The 24,859-nt window shown below is 40.3% G+C and overlaps 1 protein-coding gene across 1 annotated transcript in view; it reads right to left on the reverse strand.

Moving 5' to 3' along the window:
• Nucleotides 1-24,859, reverse strand: part of LOC131468915 (cadherin-18-like) — a 103,717-nt gene that overhangs the window by 62,725 nt on the left and 16,133 nt on the right. The gene's annotated exons all lie outside the window — the stretch shown is intronic.

Raw genomic sequence — 24,859 nt, forward strand, 5'->3', positions numbered from 1 at the left:
ATTCAGTATCTGAAAGAAGTTACTGTCAAAGTAAATGGAAAAAGTAGAGTATGACGGAACATATTCTGCGGCTCAATGTGTCACTGGGCAAATTAGGGACGGAGAGAGAGCATCAGGTAACTATCAGAGAAAAGTGAAAAGTCCTAATAAGTAACACGTCAGTATGATGTTTCATGGCAATGGACTTTCAAGCTTTCAAGAAATTAAACGCTACCATAATTGCATAAAGGCTGAGTGTGGTCTCAAATTAGATTTGACTGAGTTTCCTGCAACAACTGCCATTGTTGTGGCTGATTGCTGTCACACTTCACCACAAAGGCCATGGCTTACACGGTAATCGAGACATGCCTTTTCAGGAACTTGATTGGTAATTGCCAATTACTCTGTGAATACTCTCATAGGACATTTAAAAGAGGTTCTCTGTTGGTGAAAACATTAAGCAAATGTGAGACCAGGATGAGGCACAAACCTGGAACAGGAACGACCCTCAATGAAGAAGCAATACAATGTTTTATTAACACTTTTCATGTGTTTTCATGACTTGAGATGGTTTGAGACCAGACGTACTCGACGTGTGTGTGGCCCACCAGTCACCAGTCAGTCGTGTAGTGTAGACTGACGACAACAACTGCACCGTTCCCGATTGTGTCAGTCACGTCGTGTAAACTGCGCAGTGTTTCTGTGAAGTTGTGTAGTGTGAAATAAGCTTAACCCAGCAATAAACAGACAAGATCTAGGAGTCATACATACATACATCCAATATTATACGTTGGTCTTTGGTAAACATCCATCCATTCATCCATACCGCTTTATCCTCCACTGGAGGGTCGCGGGGGGTGCTGCACCAATCTCAGCAGACTTTGGTAAACAGTCCGACAATAATTCTAGCACTGGCAAAAGCTTTCAGGTTCTCCTGTCCACACATTACTGTTGAAAATAAATAAAAAAGGAAGTATAACAAACTCATAGCATCTTAAAAAAAAAAACAGTACTGCGTGACAAAGTTCTGTCTCAGTAAAGTGGTGTAGGTGGTGATTTACCTCAGACATTACCATAGCTGCTGAGACCGCAGTGCTACTAACCTGGACAAACCCATAATTTGACTTTGGCTGCTGTTGATACAAACTCTCATACACAGTTACAACCATCAGCACTTTCCAAACATAAAAGACTGTTACCCTTGCTTTTTTTAAAAAAAACAAACAGACAAACAAAAAAAACAATAAAGAATCAATTTGATGGCTTCAGGCATCGCCACATTTAAGACAGAGACTCCATCGGTCTGTTGCCCGACGGTATTCCCATAGCTGCGCTTTCCCTCAAGGTACTAAATACAAGATTTAAAAAAAAAAAACAGCAGCAAATAACTGTTTTCTGTGTTCTGTGAAAATAATTGAGTCCATGACAATCAATTCACACACCATCTGTGTGTGCTGTGGACTGAGTGTCTTGCTTTATTATCTTGTCTACATTCTTTTTGTTGTATGTGCAGATTAAAGAAAATGCATTATTTGACGGAAAAAAGAAATTATGGAGCACTATGAACTGCTTGTACGATCACGTCATGTAATGACCTTACTTTAAAATATTGACACCTTATTATGACCACATAATCACAGCTGCAATAAAAATGCCAGCTGTTGTGGACGCGGTGCCAGTAAAAGCATTTTTGGGTTTGGCCAAAGTGCCACTGACACAGGTGTAGCAGCTTGTCCAGAGTTTGTTTGTCTGCCAAAGCAGTCGATGGAGATCAGAGATCATGAGATCAGTGTTCACATTATATTAGATCTTTGTTTTGACATTTGTGTCAGAACAAAATACGTTCACGTGTGTGTCGGCAGCTCTGCCAGTTGTTTTAATTTCATTTTATCTCTTTGGAAGTCTAGGCCAATTAGCTATATTACCATATAAATGTTTTATATTACTACATTCATATACAACTATATTACTTTTATATTAACAATGGATCAAATGTGTAATGTGAAAATGTGTCTCATCCTGCACACAGCAATATAATCCAGCCTCCCGCAGTACTAGTTTTCTACCCCTGCTTTTATCAACCACTACAGTAGAATAGTGAACATTGGTTGACTTGAACCAAATATTATAAACAAAGTAAAACACACACGTGTGGAAAAGGGAGTTGTTGTTTTTTTTGCTGTGGCATAAACTGTAAATTAAGAGATTGTAGCCATCAAATCTGTAAATCCACAAAACAAAGTAGATCCAAGAAGTCTTATGTGCAAGAAGAACAGCTGTGCAAAGCTTTTACATCCTCCTGCTGCATTCCAACATTAGCTCACTCAGACATTAAATAAAGATTATTCTGGAGAGCTGGCAACCTTTGGCATGCATGCGTGGTCTTTTCTTGTCCTACCACTAACACTTCTATGTTGATTTATTTACACCTCTTTTTTCCTTTTCACACTTGTAGACACTACAAAATCACTCAGCGTCTCAAGGAGCGTGCTCGGAGGTGGAGATTATAATTCAGACATTGAGGAGCCTGATAGATATGCCAACGTCCTGCGCCTTATCCTACCCTTTTTAAATTATACTGGAGAAAACAAAGAGGCAAAGACGGCAAATCTGACAGACTGCACCATAAAATGAAACGGTAAGCGATAGCGGGGTGTGATGGACTGTGCAGAGAACAGGAATGCACTGACAGTATGAGGCTCCAACAATGCGGCAGTGTGAAGACAAATAAAATCCGTCTCCCTGGCATGAAATAAAACATTTAAAGGAATAAGAGGAGACCGCAGACGACAAAAACAAGAGGGGAGGAGAATAGAAATGCAGGAGCATGAAACAACAGTGTCTCCAAGCAGAGGCTGGTGAGGAAAGAGTAGGGACTGACATTTTGAGGCTAGAGTAACCCCCCCCCCCCCCATGTCTTCCCAGTTAGAAGAACAAAGGCTCATGACAGTGTGAAATATGAATGAAAAGACATGTGGGTGGGAAGTAAGTGATGGTTATTGATATAAACAGGTTAATTCCCATCTGGTGGGATTTAAAGCACATGCTACACGAAGCTCCATCGCTAACCCTGAGAGCTTGGACGTGACGAGATGGTTTTCTCTCCGATTAGATATACTTGCTCTCAAAACATCAGCACATCACTGCCAGTTACACATTTAAACAGCCTAAAGAGGCCTTTCAACACGTCTCAGGTTGTATTAATTACCCTTAGCTGCGAAAGACATTCTAGAAACCATTCTAAGAGAGCACCGTTCTCATCAAATAATTGAATTATACATATGAGGCATATTTAAATATTAAAGCTACTGTCAGTATAAATTTGCTTCTGTAGGTAGCTTTATTCACCTCTGGTGACCATAAAGCCAATATGCCATCTTTGTCTGCCACTGTTGAAATATGAACAGTATAGTGTGCAGAATGGCATGAAAAAGAAAAGCCGTCTGGAGGAGAGCTTTGTCTGACTCTCACCAAACAAATACCAATAACTTCAAAACCTCTAGCTTCTCTCCTGTAGTGCTAAATACCCAATGGCATTTCAAGCAGCCTCAACTGTCCTAAGTGCAAATCAGCAAATGCTAGCATGTCACTGACTTCAATTCAAAAAACTTGATAAGGGTCCAAGGAGCAGTCGTGCTGTGTTAGGGTTGTCTTTTAAAATGGTTGTAGTCTAAGAGTCTGGAAAATAATATTAATTAGTCAATGCAGATGTGTCTGAATATGTGTTTTCTTTTGAATGGCAATCAGGAGGTGACTCCACTGGTTTGTACACAAGTCTCTGACAAAGCACGCTCCAGTTACTTTGTATCTGAAGTTTTTAAAGTCAGTGCAGTACATGACCAAAAAAAATGCCAAAAAAAAAACCTGGATTTAACTAAGCAATTAGGTAAGGGGTTGCTGCAGTTGGTCAGGTCTAGGTTCAGCAACATTATGTGCCCAAAGAATGAGGTCAACTGACTACCTGAATATAACGAATGACTAGATTATTCCATCAATTTTTTCTTCCCTGATGACATGGGCATGTTCCAAGATGACAATGCCAGGATTCATCAGGCTCAAATTGTCAGAAGAGTGGTGAAGAGTGGTTCAGGGAGCATGAGACATCATTTTCACACATGGATTGGCCACCACAGAGTCCAGACCTTAACCCCATTGGGAATCTTTGGGATGTGCTGGAGAAGGCTTTGCTCAGTAGCCCGACTCTCCCATCATCAATACAAGATATTGGTGAAAAATTAATGCAACACCGGACGGAAATAAATCTTGTGACATTGCAGTAGCTTATGGAAACAATGCCACAGTGAATGAGTGCCGTAATCAAAGCTAAAGGCGGTCCAGCGAGTATGTGACCCTTTTTTTTTAGGTGGCGACTTTTTCTTTGGCCAGGCATGTGTATTTGACTTGGTTGAGCGTCACAGTATCCACAGTGGTGAATACTACTGTACGTGTCCACAGAGAATGTCGAGTTAAGAGGTTTGGCACGGGACGAATGACACAAAGCCAGTTGATGTAACCTCTGTTTCCTTCTTCAGCAGTGCGGTGACAGAAAGTACAATATCTTTGTATTCTTTTTTCGTAAAGCACAAACAGATGTTTGGGGCAGAAAGTAGGATTAACAGAGAAACACGTTCCCAATAGTGTTTACTTTTTAATTTTTATAAAGCCAGCAGTGAGACAATATGCAAATGCAGTTCTTTGTTGAACGTGTCTTTTGACAAGTTTGTATTTCACAAGCTACTAAGTCGGCATCAAAAAGGGACATTTTTAAACCTGTTTTGTTCACAACAACTGATAAATATACAAAATATTAAATTAAAGACAGTACAGAGCGATTCTTTCTTGTTCCCAGATGTTAATTACTCTGCTGCATGTTGCATTAACTCATAGATTTATATTTAAGAGGAAATGAGATCCAATTTGTAATAAACCACGATCGTCCCTTTAAACTACAACAATAGATTAGTAGAAGAGACTAGAATATTTACCACACATGTCAAAATGTCCATATGGGACAAACAAGCTGGTAAACTATAGTACATCAAATCAATAATGTGTAAATAAAACAATAAAAATCAACTGCTCACTCTGAATGACACAGATACAGTAAATGATCCACCAATATAATGCAACATAGAGAAATTGTGTCCCTAGAGGATGATGAGAAACAATTCCACGCATTCATCACTTGCAAAATTGACTTTTGCGACACCGTGTAATTAGGACCGCTCAATATTAGTTTGAAAAGCCACCAGTGTGTCCAAAATACTGCAGCATGAGCACCGACATTGGCAAAGACATCGTATTACTGTGGTTTGAGTAATATGATCCAGAGCAGAGTGTATACTGTAGCTTCAGAGAGCTCGTAAAAGCTTATTATCCTGAAATATCACTTTGCTCTCAGAATGCAGGCCCGTTTCTTATCAGCGGTATCACCGTCATCATTGTTATTTGCTGCTGCCGGGAGGACAATGGAGAAAAAACCTCCAACAAGACGAAGCACAAGCAAGACAGGGAATGAACACTTTAGCCCGTTAGACACTGATGAAGAAAGGTAGAGGCAGGCGGCAGCAGTGTGAGGCAGCATTGGTGTAGCAAGAAATGAATGAGGGAGGAGCGCGATGGTCAGCACCACGTCCCGCTTGAATCAACGCAAAGCCTCATTACAACATCCAGACTGACAGTGTTTTAGATGCAACAGACACAAAACTATTCCTATTCTCTTCCAAAGCCCAACCAATCAATGCAAATGTCCTCCTGCACCGCTCACCCTCACAGCCAGTCTGATCCGTGAGTTTGTTTTTCTCTCCACTGTCACCTGTCACTCTCCGTTGCATTGTACTGAAAACTGAAACCTTACCGTAAATACAGTAGCGTGTGATCATGTATGGTGTGATGTGACACTTTACCAATCCAAAGTTGAGTTTAACGCAGAATACTGGTGTGTGTGCAGACGTGCGGAGGACATGAGCACTGCTGCAGTGACAGGACTATGTCATGTCAAGCATGTCATGGTACTGCTTGACATTTTGCAGTCCTGCAAAGCTGTAACTGCTGGTTCTTTTATTTGTTTTTGATGAAGTTATTATTGTGAAGAGGTCCGGAAACCTCTTCTGGGATTATTGCTATTATTACAAAATAATTGGTCCAAAAAGTCGTGTTAACCTTCCTGTCGCCAGACGAGATGAAATCACAACAGAGAGAGAGAGAGAGAGTACTGTGGAGCGGACAGGCTCATTTAATAATTGGGTGAATGTAAAGGAGATTTATGTGTTCTTTAAACACATGGTAGGTAAAAAGTGTGTTTTCCAATGCTATTTATTCAACAATTCCATAAACTCTAAATATACATCATGCAAATCAAGTGATCTGAGAGAGAACTAGACTCCCGCACTGACTCCAGACGCTGTTCACATCTTTAGAGAAATATGACCTTAACCAATCACAGAGCGTTTCAGAGAGGAAGCAGCGGCATGTGCACATCACTCCAGCATTGACAACAACCTTAATAAAGGGTTAAGGAGTCAGTGGCAGAGTGATCCAGGGAAGGCAAGATTACCTCAGGTCACATGCGGTGTGGGTGGGGCTTAAAGACAGGGAAACTCTGCCTTAAAACATAAGTCGAAAGAGTGTTGTATCTCATTTCCAGGTCATCGAAATACCATGAGTGTTGATTCTGCTGCAGCTTTCAGCCGTGACACATTATGACTGATGAATTGAGCAAGGTCATTTCTGTGCATAAAGGGCTTCAGTTTGGGTTGGAAAAAAAACATCCGTGTTTTCTTTTGTCCGTTTTAAATGGAAGCACAGCCCTTTTCTTGGAGTGAAAGTGCCAGCTTGCCATTTACAAAATGTTTTCAAAACATGTATCGCCGAGTGCGGCTCCTGTGTGTGTTCGTATTCACAAGATACTATCATCATCAGCCTGCTGCTGTGTTTATGGCGGGGGGAAAAAAGAAGCTTTGGTGAGAGCAAGAGGGAAAGAGAAAGATGACCCAAATGAGACTCTATAGTTCTGTGGTTATGAGGAGCTAAATGAATCATACATCAAACAGATATCAGCCTTCACCAGCTTGTCAGACAGAGAGCGTAAGTCTAATCGTGCCATGTTCGACTGCAGCGCGGCACACTTGCCACAAAATATCAGAATCACACATGAGGTCCTACATTACACACACACACACACACACACTGCAGCTCGCCTTTATTCTTGGCAGAAAGTGTATTCCCTGAACAGGATATCATTACTTAACTGATCTCTCCAACACACACACACACACACTGGCAGTCTCACACAGGCCTGAAGAGTGTGTGTGGACAAGGTCCAGGAGAGACAGACAGACAGAGAGAGAGAGAGAGAGACCTTCATGTTGGCTGCAGCTCTTGTTGTGATGTTTTGGAATCCACTGTCTCCCACAGAAAATTGTGGCATCAAGCCAGCGCTGAACTCACAGTAACACAACACAAAGTCATGTTTCATTACATGGACTGGCGCTCGTTCCCCGGCGACTCACTTGAACGTAACCTCAACCTTACATTACTCAGGCCTTAAATGCAGTGTTTTCATGTTGCTCTGCTCTTCATCCCCCCCACACCCCACACACCCCCCAAAACAGGGGACGGTGTAAACAGAGTCACATCCCCATGACATTAACAATGAGCTGCTGCAAATCCCTTATCTGGAGTTGTGTTGGGAAATAAAAGCCTTGCATAGAATATTAAAGCGGAGCTGTTTCACTGCAGAGAAGAGTCGGAGCAGCGGAGAGCGGTTCCAGGTAAACAGGTGAGCTAATGTCTGTGACTTGTCTGCCTCTGTTATTAATAGCTAATGAAGTTCAAGTGCAGCTTTGACCTTCTGTAATGGAGAAATGTAAGGCTATAAAGAGCAGATTTTAAGCCACCATGAGACAAAGAAACCGCCATTAGACTCCGACAAAACCTACAGACCTATGTCAATATATCTCAGATTTATTACGAAATGACTCATTTCTCCACCCCCCCTTTTATCTCCACGGCTTCATTACAGCCTCTCATATTAACTCAACCTGATGTGCTGGGTCTTACTGCATTTCAGCTCCACACTCGGAGCAATTAGGAAACATTGATAAAAGAGTAATGTAGACTTGGTGTTCAGTGTAATGAATCAAACAACTCAAGTCACTGATTCGGTCTCCCCTGCACTGGCTAAAATGATTTTATTTGCCTTTACATTTATAAAGCTTTCTATGTTTCGGCTCCTACATTTTATTGTCATTGGGTTTTAATCCAGAGTGAGTTGTTATGTGTTTTAGCTGATTTTCTTTTGTATGATTGCTTTTAAATGCTTCTTTTATTGGCTTTCATGTGTGCCTTTTAGCCCTCGTTAGCCACACTTTGGTCCACCCTGTGGTTTTATAAACAAAATTGGATCGCAGATTAAAAATGGATGGAAACTGTTAGGTCTTTGTGGGTTTCTACCTTAGAGTACCTTGTTAGTGTGCAGGACAAGCGGACACGTCTTTATGGTTGGAACTGTATTGATTTGCCGAAGCATCGTTTGAATGTGTGAGCTACATGCATGTAATTGTATCCTGGGCGGTACAGCGCCGACTAGTGGTGCGGGTACAAAATAGCAAAGACATCACAGAAACGCACTGAAGAAAGAAAATCTGAACCTGTGCAGCACAAAGAGACAGTAACTCCACTTCACTTTATAAAATATGGTTTATCAACTTTATGAAGCATGTTCACAAAAAGGGAGGAGGGCAGATCTGCCGCGGCGAAGCGGCACCAAGCACATCGCTCAACTGTGAGCAACTCAAGCAACCGTCACGTTCCCATCCAAAAAACAAAGAAACACTCGTGCCCAAGCAAGCACAGCGTGTTTGTGTTAAAATAAGGTTGTGGCCAGGTGCATTGTGGGCACACTGATATTTCAACAGAGCAGAAAACTGTCCAAGTAAGCAACAAAAACCTGGGCAGTGGTGAATAGTTTGTTTTGCTGTTATTGTAACATTAGATCCACGGGTGCACATAAGCATATTATGGTTTAAATTTGACTCTCACAGGGACATGCAGCAATAATGAGAGCTAAAAAACTGTTAAACTGGCAAACAGGGATACACACACAAAAAAATAAACAGATCCCTTCCCTCTGCAGAGATTTGCCCCTATAAAAAAAAAAAACCTGGCAAATCCTGCCTTTTGATTCCAATCCTCCAAAGGTGCAAGATTTTAAATGGGGGCTTTGAAAGGACACTCTAATTGGTCTTTTAAATTTTTTTTTAGCTTAAAACAGTTAAGGTGATGGCGTAAACGTTTTTTGAACCATGCACCAAATGCTGCAAATCTTTTTCCAGCTTCAAAACTAAGGAACTGAAAATGAAATGAAATGATGAAATAATGATAACACTGAATAAACAGAAAACCTTAAACTCTTAGATTTGTGTATGTTTGTGTCTTATTGTTTTATTAATAAAGGACTTGGCGGTTACATTCCTGAAAGACACGCTGAGGTTCACTCAGCGTACATGGTGTATTTATCTCCCATCACCATCATGCTTGTACTGTACTTATTATTCATCATCTATATTATTTCAATCACACCGTCTTGGACCAGATTAGGACAGACTGGACAAACGGCATCCCTCGTTACAGTGAAGAGCTGGCATGATGTTTGTGTATCTTCTGCGTGTCTGGTTCTTTACAGTATGTGCCCGGAAAATGGAAACAAGTCGGGAATAATTGCTCAGTAATGGTCAGTTGTACTATCATACGGTGTACGGCATAAACAAAGATGACCATATAACATTTTTGCCTGTTAAACGATGTGAATTCTATGACTTTTACTCCACATTTTCTATAGTATGTATGGCTGCTGAATGTTTGTCTGTAACCGTGTTGTACTTTGTTTGAAACTGTGCAGCTGCCTGAGATTTTTAATCTCAATGTGTCCCCCCCCCCCCCCCCCCCCTGCTTAAATAAAGGTTAAATAAAGATTTGTCTGATATACAGTATGTGAAACAATCAATACTGCTTACCTATGATTCACATGCAAGCATCATAGGGTTCTCCATCTGTAAGGTGAGTGTCTACTTGCTTTTCGGCAAGTTTAAATCATGTAAATGCTCTCATGTCGAACTTTACGTTGAAGCAGAGAACTTGCACTGATACTGCAGCAGGTTTTTATCAGATCCTCGTGATCCTCGTGGGCTGAGGAATAAATAGCAGTGCTGCAAATTCTGGAGTGACGTTCGTACGTAATCTACATCCCCCCCGTTTGCTGTATTTCCATCTTTGTGCACTGTGATAGCATTTCTGATGATTTACCAGTGGGCTGCAAGAAAAAGAAATAAATCTAGAAGGAAAAATATGCCCAACCTCATATCAGAAATACATGTTTTCATACTTTCTAATCAAATATGCTTTTTTTGTTGTGTAAGCACTGCCCACATGTTATAACTTTGGCTTAGTGCCTTGCTATATTTTATGGCAGGTAAGCATTTTTTTTATTTTTTTTATTTTTTTTACTGCAGCCTATCATCTGTTCTCGGCAGGAGGAGGCTGAGTTTAAAGGAATAATGAAGATAAAGTCAAGGTTCAGGAAAAACGACAGACATGGACACTTAAATATACCAAATATGGAAAGTAGCTGTATACTGAAAGTAGTATTTTTTTTCTTTTGTGATGAAAAATACAACCAGGAGTACATTTTAATGTTTAAACTGTTGCCATTCACTTTGTTTGTACGCCAGTTTGAACGTGTTTGAAGTCAATATCCGTAAAGTGCTGCAGTCATTTGTTAGGCGTTTCTCGCTTCAGTGTAATTGGAGGTTGTACTGACAGAGCGGTGGATATAATAAGTCTCTTTGCTTTGCTCGCTGCGTTCACTGTACATTTGGAAGTCGATTTCAAAGTTGTGCAGATGACGTCTGTACATTTAACTTTTAAAAACGTGACAGTAAATCACAAAAACCTCTTCAACTGCACATAGTGAGTGATTTGATTTGTAAATGCCCCTTTTTTGTAGGCGAAGCTTCTAAAAAATCGAAATATTGAAATATTATCTGCTATACTCTGACACAAAAAGATGACATGAATTATTTCCTACATTATTTGGCAGTTTTGGTTTCGCTGGAGCGCTAAAACCCAGGCGGGCAACAGACGGAAAGAGCAGGATTGTGACACGTTATTGTTTGACATTACAAATCCACACTGACATTCATAAAGTGAGTCAGAGTACTGTGGAGAAAGGAAGCGAGAGGGAGAGAGAGGGAGAGAGAGAGGGAGAGGGAGGATGGCATGTATTCAGTGCTGAATATGAAGTCTTTTAATTCTTTGACAGCCTAATGGCTAAGGATAGCTCCCTGACTGATGTTTGCCACAGGCCAACACGCACTCACGGTGCCGTGATCACGCCGCTGAAAGGGAGTGCACAACAATGAGGAGAAGAGTGGCGTTTTTGCTCAAGATAAAGACTCAGCCATGCGAACGATCAAAAGAGGTAATCTCTGAAAGGCAAGGGGCGAAGGCTTATTTAGACGTGGGGATGAATAACAAATACAGAACACACTCACTATCCTGACCCCCTCACATTTATTGTGTTGTACAGTATATGCACAACATTTTAAGACTTCTATTTGTAATTCTGTTCAAACATATTTCAAAAGACAACCCTTTATGTAACTTTTGCCGCACGTGCCAAAGCTGCATCAAACAGCTCATGCGTTCAATTTAAATCTTCGAGGACTATTCGGGTCTTTTTTCACCGGCCTCGGTTCAATATTACTCTTGGACACACTGGTCCAGATTCTGACAGTTGGAATCCGACGATCAGAGCGCTAAAAACTTTTCAAAGGGCTCCGACAGACTCTCCAAACTTCTAAAAGGACTTAGTTTCACATCAGACAGTTTCAGAACTACTGTTGGATTTCAAGATTTCTTGAGAGATTTCTTCAAAGGCCTCTGTGTTTGTATATTTACTTTCTAAATTTCTAAACTCGTCTCCCTGTAATAATTATGTATTAGCTGGTGGATATGGCTGGTGTTTTTATTTTTACAAACACACAGATTAAACTTCTTATGACATTCATGAACTGCATATCCACAGTTGATTTTTATAAAGGTTGTCGGTAGTCTTCACGAGTGTGTTCGGAGGATCACGCGCGATTTAAAAAGCCAAGCGGCCCCTTAAAATGTCATGTCTCTTAATTAAAGTGACTTCCATCTCACCCGATCTACCGTGAAGGCCTGGTTGACAAAGGTCGTCATCTCAATCCCATACCTGCAGTAAACATGTGAGGCTCCGTCTGAGGGACCCTGACTTTCTGTTCTGCTGGATGAAACAGAACTCCCCCATATCAGTCTTTTACAGTTTGATTGCTGAGGTTTACAGATGCTCACTGAAGCTGATGCTATATTCAACATGAATGCATGCTGCACCACCTGCCATGCTTTCATTGGAAGCAGGAAGGATTTTCTATTTTTTTTTTTACTTAAACAAAATTAAACACAGTGACAGTTCTCTCTACATCAACGGGGAATATCGCAAACATAATCGGTGAGTGGCTGATACAGCAAACGTTTGTCAAAGCACAGACTTCTTCTGTTCTTTCTAAAGTGGTTCAATTACAATATACTGTAACTGCTATAATAAACTGGGCTATACATTTACACTGCTGCATCCCTTCCATCAGCCCTCGCACTTCACACTTACTGTACAAGTCTTAAAATGGGTTATAAAAGCTGATTTTAATATACACATAGAGGCACAGCAGGAAATGCTACTCACTTTTTAGCCTCTCCCTTTCCATTTTTATTTTTTTTGTTTTGCTATTGTATGTGGAAAAAAAATGAACACAAATAAATACTTCAAAAAAAGAAAGGCCATTTCCCCCCCGTAACACTTCACAATGCAGGAGTGTTACTCCGTGTGTAGTCACGCTCTTGACTCTCAAGGGCTCTCAGTATTCAGGCGGAGGGGGGGAAAGTAACATGTCCAATGGACATCATGCTCCACCACAAGCTGCCATCACCATGGATACTAATAGATACTTTTACTCTGCTCAGCTCTTGATATAAAAATATATATATACACATCTATGTATTATATTTATTAAAATAATAATAATAATTGGCTTGTGAACACCTCACTGTCATCAACAGCACTGGACTGCCGCTGTGACAGAAACCATGCTGTGGTTAAACCAGAGCTCACAAAGTCAAAACCAGTTCAATATGAATCCTAGAACAAACCACAACAAAATGTATAAAATGCTAATTGATGCGACAACAGAGCTTGGGGTAATCAGAAAGAAACTGTTGATGTTGGTGCTAATTGGATGCCTTTAAAATCAGTGGGAAAAGAAGAGGGTGCAGCGGGATGATGTAATTAAAAGTGTGCCAGTGAAACATCGATGTGCACACATTTAGTCAGTGATTAGTATGAGTAAATGACACCAGAGCCTCAGACGTATATGTTTCATGTCAAGCCTATGTCAATGCTTTTCCCGTACTCTGTTGTTGTCTTCAGGCAAAGCACATAACAACTCTCTGACTGAAACTTTTCCACCAACATTTCCGGAAACTTTTACTACCAACAACCAATTTACCAAATAATAATCTGGTCATCTGTGTGGTTTGTGTTTCCACCGCACCGCAAAGTTCTTGTCGGCTATTCGGATATAAAACCCTGAGTGGTCTCGTGCCCCTGTCTCGAGGTCCCGCTGAACTTCCTCCTCAGCAAAAAGGCTCTAAAGAAGGCGTCAACTTCTCATCTGTCCTTTCATTCTGTTCCCTCGAGAGTTCCTGGTAATCTGAAAAGTCCCTTGTCATGAGTAAAATACTTCTTCGGGTGAAAGTTTTGGGTCGAGGGAATTACGGTGAAAAGGTCAAAATCCCACTTAAACGAGAAAAGTTCCTGCTGTGGATTAGGGGCAATAGATCTATTTTATTGTTTTTTGTTTTTTTTAAATGTCCCAGAGTGAGTCTGTTCCTGGAAGTCTAAATCCGTATCAATATTTTACTCATGTTGCTGCACAGAAAATGCCAGTATATCATCGTTTCTTGTGAACTTCTATTAATCGCACACACACACATTAATCAGTGTCGTCTGACAAGTGCATTGTTTTTTGTGTGCCCTAATTAAAGAGCTCAGTGAATCTTCCCAAAGTTACAGCAGCATTATGTAAATTCATTAGCTGAGCTTTGTTCACCACACTGCCAAAAAAGAAAGAAAAGTAGAGAGGCTCTGACACACATACCAAGTATGACTGAAGAATTTTCTTATTGGAAATGAGCAAAAATGCCAACCCGGACAGTTGTATATGTAATTATATTGGTCCTGCACACAGGAAAGTGTTTTCTCACTCATGGTCAAAAGTTGTGTTTCCATTGGAAATGTTGGAAGTCTTGAGGGAAAAGGTAGATGTGAATTCAGTGCCATGAAACCAAATTCAGCAAATGAAAGAGGACGTTTAGAAATCATGTGACTCAATCATTCATTGCACTGGATAAGAATTTTTACAGAAAACATCCGACGTTGACATTAGGGACTAATGGCGTTGCATTTTGGAAGAAATGATTTAGCTCTCATAATAAAATTGCAGGTAACAACTCTACGAATCTTCCTCCACAGCCGGTGACGGCAGACGTGAGACGATGTGAGCGGCAGATTCCTGATTTGCGCAAAACCTTCCCGTATCCTCGGCAGCGCACACACACACTTGAGGGAAAAAGGTCAATTCCGCAGCTCTCCTGCAGCCATTTGACAAGTTTTGTTTCCTGTTAGGCAGCCACGGATAATCTGTCAATCTACAGTGTGTGTGTGGACCTGCACTTTGACCTTTGTGCATGAAAAAATGAGGATATCTGTATTAACACAGAGCTAATTCCAAAGAACTTGATAAGTATATTAGCATTTTTTAAGTGTTTGGTGTGTCACCAAGAAAAAAAAACCCTTATCAAAATGCATGAGATCCTCTGATGAACAGTAATATCCTGTACTATAGTGGCTAATATTAATTACACACTCCTCCTGTCACATTATAGATACTGCTATGTTTAGTGTTATCATTTTAATATTCCTCACTCACATCTGTGCCCAAAACTAGAGCGTCTGTCACTTAACAACGACCTGAGTGAGACAAAAGCTACTCTTCTGACAGTCTTCTCGCTGGATGAGACATAGCAGTTATTATGAATACAACATCCTTGGGCATTTCAGTGTAAAAGGTCAGCATTTATCAGGGTGTTTAAATCTGTTGCGGTGAATGCCTGCTGCTGACATAATACTCTCCGAGGGAGGAAGAGAGAGAGCGTGGTCAGACAACGACACAGAAACTACAGCATCCGTCTCATTGCCTCTCAAAGCTTCCAAAAATAAAATAAAAAACAGAAAAATCCCAGCTCTGCCTCAGGTGCTGTGGTGGCAATAATGAAATCAAGAAAACTCAGTGGAAAAAAAAGTGGCGTTATCAAGGAGACCTGCTTGGATTTGAAGGTGCTGTAATTCAGTATCGGTGTTACCCTGGTTGCCAAAAGAAATCTGAGCAGATGGCGCAACTCTGAAGACTCTCCCAATAAATCTTCTTAGAGGACGAGCCGTGCTTAATCGGGCGGGACGAAAAAGCGGGAAATTTGATCAACGGGACATTACAGGAAAGGACATCAACACAAAACAGGTTCACAGCTTCCTGGTAAACTTCTCCTGATATGTTTTGCTCCACCCTTGGGCACCGACATGCTGGCACTTCAGATTCCGGTGAAAGATAAATAGAGGTAAAGATCTGGTGTTGGAGTCTGAAGGTGAGGACCAGGAGACTGCACTTTCAGGACAGTGGGAAGTGCAGCTCCAAGTGTCAGGATTCGGAAACAACTTTCACTGCCCGGAAGGAATCTTTAGACACATCATTCCTGCCAGTACTGCACTATCCAATTCCCCTCCCCCCCACCACACTTCATCTACTCTCCTTTCATCATCCCTTCCCCCTCTCCTCTCTTTACCTGGCTTCACCTTCACACCACTCTCCATCCTTTGCTTTTGATCTTGCATCCCTAACTTTCAATCCTGCTGGGTTTTTTTTAACTCAGTTGCTCATCATGAGACTAACATCTTCTTTCCTCTCAGTTTCTCTCATATTCTCATATTTCCTTTGATTGGCCTTTGCTTGGAGTGTGAATAGTGTATGTGACTAAATCACATACAAACTAGGACTGCACGCAGTCATGATAGGGCCCAAATAGACGCCAAAATTCAAAATGGCCAACTTCCTGTTGAGTTGAGGCCATGGTTACGGTCGACTTTTTTGTTCGCCTTGCTCTATAACATCTTCCCACCAAGTTTCGGGAAATTCGGTGGAACTCAATTTTGCCTTAGTTTTCACCTTAAGGGGCGCTATAAAACCCTTGAGCAATGTAAGGGTCCAGAGACTGTGCCAATATCACATGTTTGCCAGACCTGACCTCCATGCAATTTTTCAAGAGTTTCAAGAGTTGATATAATTATTATTATATCACAGCAAAGCCACAGATATAATAATAATCTGAAGGATAAAAGTCGGTTCCTCGCACCAATTCGTGCCAGGAGCCGTTTCAGACCATGCCATTCAGTGTTGGTGAAACATAAAGTACAAAAGAGACAATTAAGAACAGTAATGGTTCACAATAACGGTAACAAGTCATTTTGGCAAAACCATTAGCAACCAGTGAAACCTGCACATGGTTGACAACTATTGTCAACAATGATACAGTTTTGATCCTCAAAATTATGTAAAATATCTTTTCTCCAAACAAAACATCAACATTTTAATGTGTTCATTGAATCGTCAGAAGTTAAGAACATTTAAGAAAACAACATTCAGAAAACAGTGTTTCTCAGTGAACCTGAGCTCCTCCGAAATGTTCTTCCCATCAATAAAATCAGACAAGACACAAAGCAACGCTGAACTCTACACCATAATCGTCCTGACAATCACCATTTTCAAAGCCTCTTCACTGTATCTCTCCCTCCTCTGAAGGGTACAGCTCCTTTTGTTGAACAGAACTCTTTGTTTTTTTATCAGTCAGACACAGTTTTCTGTCTTAAAAAGGGGGAAAGAAACAAAAGCACTCCGATTTATATCGTACAGTGAAAATACACGAAGCTGCTGATATCTGTGCATCATCATGGCTCTCTCACATAATATCCTGTGTCCATTTGGTGCATCATCGTGCATGACCTAGAAATTAACTCAATGCAGCAGAAAGATTCAAGACTTACACGAAGAGCACCGGCAGCGCCGAGACGCTAAAGCTGAGTTTAACTGTGTGTTGTGGAATTCTCCATTAAAATACATCATAGTTGTATAGCGCACAAGTAACAGTGACTTAAACGGGACTCGGCTCTCGATGTGATCACAGAACAGATCGTCAGACATAAATGCTTATTTGATCACTCAAACAAAAGAAGCAAGGAGGTGTTGCTGTAACAGGGGTCGGGGGTCGAGTTACAGGTTACCTCGTGTAACAGGTAATGCGATTTAGGATTCATATTACAGCTATTGTCCCGCTGTTGTATCACAGCATCATAAGAAGAGAAGTAGCTGAAGAGCTAATTTATGAGTTGTGAATAAAGATGCAGCAGACTCAGCACTGTTCATGTCTATTGCTCTTTACCAGATGTCAGGGCGTGTTTGACAAACACGATCTGCATTCCTTTTCGTTCTCTTTGTGCTTCTTATTTTTCCTCTTCTCTTCACAATCACCTTCTTTGCCGTCCTCGGAGCGAAATCGCTCTGTCTATCAGTCAACGTCAAAGTGCACTATTTGAGTTCCAGTGCGATCACCGGGCGCGTGTGTGGACGCCAGCCCTGCACCTCAGCCTCCCCGTCATTATGCTCGGACTAGTCAATAGAATGCAAGGCATCATCCGAGTGAGAAAAACCATAGCTCAGCTCTCGCAGCACCCAACAAAAACAATGACTCAGCATGGCCCCGGGGACACTCGGAGTGAGGCTGTGCGTGTCTGCCTTCTTTTTTACGCGCACATTTATCCACTTTCAGTGAGCCGACCCCTGCACTGTGAGACAAACACACAAAGATTCACATACACAGAAAGCCCCCCGGGGGTCTCGGTGCCATAGAGCTCAAGTCCTCACCTTTGAGTGCAGCATCACTGTCAGAGGAGATTAGTTCAGGCTCGGTGCACGCATGCACCGTGACCTGTCCTGTGGCCATGTCAGCCATTTATGATGATTTTTGTTTAAAATGTTTATTCATGGGCAGTTGTATAGGGTTACAAAAATAACAGTTTGACTGAAGTTATTAAACAAATAACATATGCAGGCACACACAGGGTCATATTAAGTGTATTAGTAGCGACATTAAAATAATTCTCTTTCTTCTGGCGTGACCTTCCGTCTAGACACAGTGGAAATGTTACTTCCTGTGAGGACTATATCATCGTCTGCCCAAGGTCCTGCACCTCCATGATCTCCATGTTTTCTAAACATCGGCACTATTCTTCTTGTCGAACATAGTAACCTTTTCTGCTCCCATTCTACCCATTACAAATCAGTGACCCTGGTATGGTTAAAAGAATAAGTGCAAACACGTCGTTCACACTGCACAATTTTAAAATTTAAATTGACTGACAAGTTTTCCATCAGTTCCTACATGTGAAGTATTCCATGAGGCGACTTCTTTATTAATATAAATACATTCTTTCACGATTTTTTAACATTTTATTTGTATTTTTTTGTAAGGTTATTGAACCTTAGTTTGTTTACATGTCCTTGTTAATGTACCGGTCTGCACGGAATTCACTAAATATTATCACAGGAAGACAAGCTTGAACTCACATTCATTTATACATCCAAAAGGGCAAACTGACACAAAAACTTAACGAGGCCTTGAGCTTCATAAGGGAAATGCACTTGTTTCTGTTTCTTTTTTTGCATTAGCTTCATACCTGTTCTCTTCTGGTAAACCCTTTACATTTAAGCGTTGAGCAGACACTTTTATCCAAATCGACTTACATGAGAGGAATCAGCTACATTGAAGAAGTCTATGTAGCTGAAAAGTAGCACTTTGTTTCAGCTGTTGTTTTTTAAAGTGCTTTATAAATAAAGTTGGATTGGGTAGCCTGTTGAGTTAGGTATGGTCTGATGACAACAGAAGCACCATCTGTAAAGGTCGACTGGTCATCAATCATGACACCCAGACCCGACTCTACTCCAAATGTTCACACTAAGACTCAAAGTTCTCTCTTGATACCCTTTTTGTGAAAATGTTTCACACTATATCCAGAAAAATGACTGTATAAAACAGAGCTTGGCCACATAATTGATATATTGATCATTCCTCACTCATGACTGGAGAAACTGACAAATCCCAGGGCTCTTCAGAAAGTATAGGCACTCTTATTGGCTTCTCTTACTAAGCTGATTCATGTACACGTCTCCTTACATTTAACAGCTGATTTCAATCTTTCATCCAAACACTTGGCTCGCTCAGGACATTCTCGGTCGCATTTCAGTTATTTTTCCTGCAATTTTTCCTCTCAAAAGGTGACGCGTTGTGGTGGCAGATCATTCAGTTCTGTGGATCACGTCATTTGGAATCTGCAGTACCATCTTCCCTTCCCCCCAAACCTTGGACTTAGAAAACAAATATTCAATTGACAGAACTATTCCCTCTGTATCACAGTTGCTACTTTTTCCTTTTGGACTCACTTCTCTCTAATGCATGAGTCACTGGTACACAGAGAGGGCAGGTGTTAGGTGCCTGCTGAGGATTACGTGCCTGCCACAGGAACACAGCAACAACTGAAGCCACTGGTGTCATAACAAGGTCTACAAAGACTAAAATAAAACCTCTACAGATGTTTTGCTGAGAGAGAGAAAGAAGACAGTCAGTGTGTTTACATGCACGTTAAAAGTCAGATTTTTGTCGGACTAAGACAGTAATTAGGTTTTCTTAATGTCATGTAAACACATTAGTCTGACTAAAATCGAGCCAGTCTTAGTCGGACTACCATAATGTTGATAATGCGATTCATAGTCTGATTACTCCTGCATGTATATGCTTAGTCAGACTAGAGTCAGACTTGACTCCCTGGTCTTTGACCCGGATGTAGAAGGAGACAACGTATAAAGTGCAGTAACTGTTGCAGAAAATCATATGGTGGCAGCGTCCTTCTTCGGACAACACGGCAACCACAAGAGCCACGCTCCATCTAATCTGTATCACGAGTAACACGAACAGCAGGTACGAGACATACAGAACCACAGCACTAGGGGTGCAACGGATCTCACGGATCGGATCTTTTCTCGGATCAGCAAATAGTCTGGTACAATCTTTTCTCGGAAGTGGGTGGACTGAACATGCGCACAACTTTTTTTTTTTCCCTCATCTGAAACTTGTTCTGTCGACCCTTTTCAACAAAGGTGATTATCACATTCTACCTGAGGTTGTTCTCTCATTGCTGTTGTACAATACATTTATATGTGTTAGTCCTCTATTGGTCTGCAAATCCTCACACACTTAACTAAAAACTGCCATCTTCCACATCTGGCACGTAATATAGGCCTTTCTTTTTTCCTTCCATTTTCTCCAGTTGTTCTTCACTTCAAAGCTGCAGATGAACACGTGTGTCGATTACTATGCAAATATGCAGAAGAAAATGTTTCTGTTTTTTTTGTTCCTTCTGGATTCTGTTCAAGGTTTCTCTGCATCTTTGTTGTTTGTGTTGCTCAGTAACATTTTTATGTTACATAAATGTAGAAAATAGACCACCTAAAATGTTTTGGTGTATTTTCTTTAAATAACATTATGCTTCTTTTTTTTAATAATAATAATACACAATTTAGACTTAACATAATATATAGTATTGTGTGTAAAGACTTATTGAGGTTATAAGGCCTATTGGCCTTATAACCTCCACTTTTATATGCAGAGATTTCTCATCAGATAGGAGGCAAATATTTGCCAGCTGTGGATGAATAATCCAGATGAAGATGTCTCAAATGGATCTCTGCACTGAAGTTGCTCAACAAACACTGACATCATGAGATTACAATATAGCTGATGAATGAAATTGAATAAACTCATATTATAGACTAAGTCGTGGGTGTCAAACTCAAATGACCTGTGCGTCAATGAGCATCTAGGCTGGTCTAGAGAGAAAAAGGGGAACAAAAAAAACAACTGTTCAGTAGCAGGTGGGCAATATAAGACATCCATGATGATGTTAGACAAAATTTCAAGTAAAATTGCTTGTTTTGATATTAAATGATGTATACTTCACAATAAAAGCCTATTTAAAACAGTTTAAATATGTAATTTAATGTTGAGTGTAATAATAAAGCAATAATTACAACTGAATGTCTTACTATTGCTAGGAAATATATTTAGTCTCATATTCTGTCTGTATTCCATCACCTCGCTGGCAGCTGTGCCTCAGCACAGTGGTGGCCGCATGTAATCGATTGGAGGGCCGCATGTGGCCTGGGGGCCGCCAGTTTGATGGCCAATTTTCTAAGTAAATTTTCACAGTGAATTCAGAAAATGAAAAATGTAACAAAAAAAGTTTATTTTTCCACAAATTCAGTCTCATAATAGCATAGTTAGCAAACGGCCGACACTGAACTTTCCCCCAAAGGTTTCCCACAGAGTTTTTGAACACAGAGCATTTCGGCTCCTTCTTTCCATCACTATGTTTAATACAGTATATACAGAGGCCAAAAGACTGAGCAATATAGTGTCTTATATCTTATATGTCTTTATTTCATTACAATGTTTACCAACTTTAAAAACACACCTGAGCAGAAAGTACTTAAATCAAATCAGATTGAATTTGTAAAATAAATGGAAATATTATGCCAAGTATTCGCTAAGTTCGCTTGGATCATTTTTATGAGCAAAAATTAAAGAAAAAATGGTCAATTATTGCTACTTTGTATCACTACTAAAAATTTGATATGAAATGAATCATAACTTTAACTTTCAGACAAAAATTGTCTGAATATGTGACCTATAAACACACACACACACACACCCAGGATGTCCATATAAGGAGTTGTGTATTATTCCCACAGCGAAAATATCAGTATCACATTCAATAGCAATTTAACCATTATTAACCATATACTCTCACAGCCCTTGTCATGGTCTGATTTAAGGGATAATAAAGTTAAGTGACATTTGTTTCAATTTACCTCTAAACCACCTTTTTCTTCCTATAGCCTTCCTTTAAACCACAACCACAAACCTCCTGGTGATACAGTCTTGTACTTTGTATAAACCCACCCTCATCCCAGTGGGATGAAATCTCAGTGCCGTGTTAGGTGTAGTGTTGCCACAAAAACAGGGAAATGTGGAGCTGAGAGGCCAAAAGAGTATTAAAGCATAGATCAGTGACTCTTAGCCAAGAGGTATTTATCTACGTGCTGCTCCGACTGCTGCTGCTGGCAGGATTTTTTTTTTACTACAGTGATGAATGACATTCATAAACGCGCTCATCAGTAGCATAACCTTTGGCTAATTTGGCCCGGTTATAATATCCATGATACACGGTGCATACGACACAATCCACCTCCAGATCTATTTGGAGTCAATCTGACCTTGTTGCTCACAAAGAAACATCAGGATCAAACATGAGGGAGTGGGAAGCAACAATGTTCACCTTCACATAACACGAATGCTTCACTCCGAGCCCGCAGGTTCATTCAGGGGCAGACGTGGAGCCTTTTGAAATACTAACAGTTGCGGCACTCGCAGCCTGCAGTGAAAAACTTTCATGTGACGTTCATTACAACCTTTATTTCTCACCCCGTGAAGCAGATAGAAACAATTAAAGAGCTTATCCCTTTGGGTTTTATTGTAACTGTCGCCTTGGCATTAGAAAAATATATGACTGGAAACAAAATTCAGTTCAGGAGTTCAGTGTTTTTTTCTTTTTTTTTATTGTTTATTGATCCTTTAAAAAGTGTTAAAGGACATTTCGTCAAAGGCAATGACTTATAATAAAAGCTGCAAAGATTCTCACTCACTTTGTATTCCTCGTTTCTTTCTGGGGGTGAGAACAGTGGTTTCAGTGACTCCGCAGGAGCATCACATCGGGTCTTTACCTCTGGCTTGTGGCGATACTGTATTTTTATTCACAAAAATACGTCATTGTCAATGAACAATGTTCTTTGCCCAAGTAACTGCTGCACTGCTGGAACTCCTCCGGAATGGCACGGTTTGTTTTATTATGTGAATACAATTTGCTACAAAATAATTTTTTTCAGAATCAAGTTCTTAGCTGGTGTTTGAACTGTGAATTTAAATAGGATTATTCTTGGGCCCTAACTTAGCTCCTCCATATCTCACTGACCTCCTCTCCTGCCCGTCTGTACAAAATAGGGCTATGGTCATTCAGCCTCCATCTACTGTGTTAATCTTGTCCGTTTTCTTTCATCTTAACGTTTGTGTGCTTGATTTATCTTCTTATATCTAAAGCGACCTTGAGTGTTAGAAAGGTGCTTGCAAATAAAATGTATGATTATTATTATTATTATTATTACTACTATTATTATTATTATCATTGTTGTTGTAGAAGAAGAATATTTGAGTCTCCTCAGGACACTCCTATTGTGTCTAATTAGCCCTGTAGTATTTCTTTGTTTTGTTGTTTTGCTTGGATGGGAATAGATAAAGATATGTATAGTATATAGATAAAGTATACTGTATAAACTGAATTTTCTTTCTGTGCCCAACTACGATGCAACTTGAAGCTAACCTGCAAGCAAATCTAATTTGAATCCTTTAAACCCATTGAGATTTAATGTTAGCCTCAGTTTGAAAGTGTGAAATCTTTGACACACCCACACCCTGATGTTTGGAAAAGCTGTGTGAGGGAAAAGGAAACACCACCTGCAGTAAGCACATGCCGTTTCCAGCACATAGATATGTTCAAATGTCTCAGTCTGCTCCGCTCGGCGAGCAGCAGTGGGTATAGACTTTAAGCAGCTGCAAAGGATTGATTGTAAATCCCTGAAAATAAAATCTTTGATGAGTTGGCACCTTATCGCCAGAAAGGGAATGACTCTGGAAAATGTGCATTGTAAAACGATTGCATAAATCTGAGTAAAAGCCTGTTTCCTCCACTGAAATGCTTTCGCCATATTTCAAAAGATGCTTCTACAGCAGGTAAGCTTTTGTGTTTAACTGGATAACCAACAATTTAGATGCTTTGCAAAACCAAATAATGTACTACTTCAATATGGAAAACACAATGGACAATGTACACATGGTGCAATGGAGCTGTGTGACTTTGTTATGTGCATTAAAAATTAAGGGATAAGCTATCCATGCACTATATATGCTCCGTATAAGCAGAGTATTCTCTACCACACAGAGAGAGACTGGTTGGTGGTGCTGTTTTTTTTTATTTGTTATTTTATTGTTCCTCTGTGGTTCCCTTCTAACAAGTTTGCTCCTGATGAATGTTTGCACATAACTGTACAACTGGATGGAAAATGCCAGTCTCTATATAAAAAAAAAAAATATAAATAAATAAAATGGGGGTCGGGGGTTACAGGTACACGTTTCTGAGAGCTGACAAGTTCCAAGTCAAAGCCAACGTGTGCTTGTTACGCTAATTTCACTTGTGCTGTTGCAGGAAGCCGTAGAATCAGCATGTTTGTCACCAGAGAGGAGACAGTTGGAAAAAAACGCCTGTACTTACTTTCCATTTTTTTGGCCCGTTTTCAGACAGTGAGACAAAAACTCAAACAAATGTCATTTTGAATATGTGTTGTACTGTTTACAACACATTTAATATGCAAATCTGGTGCAAAAGTGTTTTTTTTCCTCAAAACTTTTTGTTTTTCTTCAGGTTAAAATTGTTAATACACTATTTTAACATGCAGTCAATTGTATATAA

Source organism: Solea solea, chromosome 1, assembly GCF_958295425.1.
Source record: "Solea solea chromosome 1, fSolSol10.1, whole genome shotgun sequence".
Lineage (NCBI taxonomy): Eukaryota > Metazoa > Chordata > Actinopteri > Pleuronectiformes > Soleidae > Solea > Solea solea.